Source organism: Triticum aestivum, unplaced genomic scaffold, assembly GCF_018294505.1.
Source record: "Triticum aestivum cultivar Chinese Spring unplaced genomic scaffold, IWGSC CS RefSeq v2.1 scaffold197175, whole genome shotgun sequence".
In the NCBI taxonomy this organism is placed as follows: Eukaryota; Viridiplantae; Streptophyta; class Magnoliopsida; order Poales; family Poaceae; genus Triticum; species Triticum aestivum.
Window position 1 is genome coordinate 1 of NW_025241898.1, and position 2,394 is coordinate 2,394.

The 2,394-nt window shown below is 42.8% G+C and overlaps 1 pseudogene; it reads left to right on the forward strand.

The window, feature by feature from the left end:
• Nucleotides 1-5: 5 nt before the first annotated feature.
• Nucleotides 6-2,052, forward strand: LOC123176887 (uncharacterized; annotated as a pseudogene).
• Nucleotides 2,053-2,394: the final 342 nt, after the last annotated feature.

The window sequence follows — 2,394 nt, forward strand, 5'->3', positions numbered from 1 at the left end:
TTGAGTGGTTCAGGACCGGAAACCCAGAGCCACTGGAGACAATTCTCGTGTCGCCGCCGGCACCCGCTGCTCTGCCCCCTAGGTCTGCAGAACCCTAACCCTGTGTTTCTCCTCTTCCTGATGCAAGTTCGTCTGGTGGTTGATGGCGGCCATGAATGATCGATGCTGCCCTGCCGGCCCCCAAATTATGTAGTGGAATTGTGCGATTGGACCTGGTGTTAATCTGTCCCGAAAGAATTTTGCTAGTATGTGCTTGGTGTTCTCGATCCCAAAAACACTTGGGAATTGGATAGCTAGTTACCAAAAATTATGTGCAGAAGGAGGGGTCTACCAAAACAATAATTATGCGTTGAAAAGATTTGTTGCGAGTATGTTACTCTCATTCGATTACTTGGTATCTTTTGACGATACTGATGCTCAAGTCAATAAAGTATGAATCTCCCCCTGTTGGGTGAACTGGAAATATGCGTATATTATGCTGTTGTACTCATGAAGTTGTTTTGGTTTGTTTTGCTGTAGAGCTTATTCTAATTGAAAGTGCTTGTTGATAACTTGGTATACATCTTATTCTGGAAAAAATTGATGCTCAGTGAGATGAGCATCTTGGTTTGCCTTAGTCTGTAATACTGTAGTAGTTATGTCTCTGATATTTGATTTCTTGATTCTGATCTTTCTTTTTGAATTTTCTGTATGACAGAGAAGCTGCCGTTGTAGAGAAGCCGTCTAAGAAAATTTGCCACGGCTTGGGCTCAAACGGCTCAGATTCATCTGGACGACAAGTTTGGGCAGACCTTACGGGCAGCCTGCTTCACCTAATCATTGTCCTCTTTAGTTCATTCCATGACTTCCTTGCTGTTACTAGCACATGCCGCTCTTGGCGTGCTACAATTTCTTCCTTCCCGCCTATATATCACTTCTCCTTCCCACCTCTCTTTGTCGAAACAGACCTTCATTATGATCGTCGGCATATGGGCGATCACAATTCATGCCACAACCCTTTATCTAACTACAAATGGCTGCTTCATGATCCTGCGAAAACAAATTTATCCCTTCGTTGTTCAGCACCCCGACATACTCCATATTATGTGCGCTATTTGGGCTGCTCATATGGGTATTTGATCTTGTACTGTGAGGAACAATGCTTCCTTGTTGATGTGTACACTAGTACCATGGTGAAGCCCCGTAAATTTCGACGCAGTGACAACTCTAAAATCTACTATGGCGTCTTTACGGCTCCTCTCAGTTCGCCCAACTCGTGCCTCCTCCTTTTCTCGAGAAAGTATATGTTCCGGTGGGAAGTTGGAACAAAGTCCTGGACGGAGCACCCTCTCGTTGCTGGACGCATTCATCAAATTGTGTCCTTCAAAGGTCAGATGTTGGCCATGGACTCTCTTATGAAGCTCAATACCATTTCCTTGGCACCTTAGCTTAGCATGCCGGAACTACCAGTTGTGTGGGGAGAGGACATGTTTGCTGGCTTGCTTAAAAATCCATGGTTGGTGGTCTGTGGTGACATGCTTCTCAAGGTTGACCTCTCAATACATGATCTCAAATTCTGCTTTCAAGCCTACCGCCTGGACTTATCAGTCAAACCCACTAAGTGGGCGAAGATGAAGAAGTTGGGAAATTGGGCTCTCTTTCTTTGCCTTGATAGGAGGAGCTCTACATTTTCTTGCTTGAACTCTGAAAGATGGGGCGGGAAGAGTAATTGCATTTATGTTCCGAGCAGATCCAAAGTTTCGGACGAACCTTGGATTGAGGTAGAGCTTGGTCAGTTAATGTCCAGGAGATCCCATCCCATTTCATACATTCTCGGACGCAAAATCAAGCAGCTGGAGAGCTTCTGGGTGCTACCCAGTTTGGTGTATGGTGTCAGCGAGTGAACCATCATATTTGCACTCATTGTGGATTTTTGCCTAGTCTTGAGCATGCCTTGTCAACTGGTGTGTTTATTATTTAGTATCCCTTACAAAAATAGATGTAATCTCTATATTGTACTGCATTCAGCTAATAATTTGGTTGGGTATTAATCTTGTATGCTGAACAAGAAAGATTTACTGGACTTGCCTTCCAACCTGGAATATGTTTTCATACTGTCTCATCACATATTTATGTTGCTTGGTCTGCATCTTCTCTTATTTACTTCTCTGTTTTCTTACTGTGATCTTTCGTTTTCCCAAAAAGAAAAGAACTCTTTCGCTTTAATGGAATACATAGTTGTATAAATGACGGTTTCGTTCAGATAGATGCTCCTGAGATTTCATTCTTCCTCTCTTATATCTTAAGAAAATATATATAACATGTTCTACATTCATGTAGCAACAAGCCGACAAGGTAATCTGAATTGCAACACTAATTTCTTTCAGCTGCATTGTTAAAGTTGTGTCGAATATT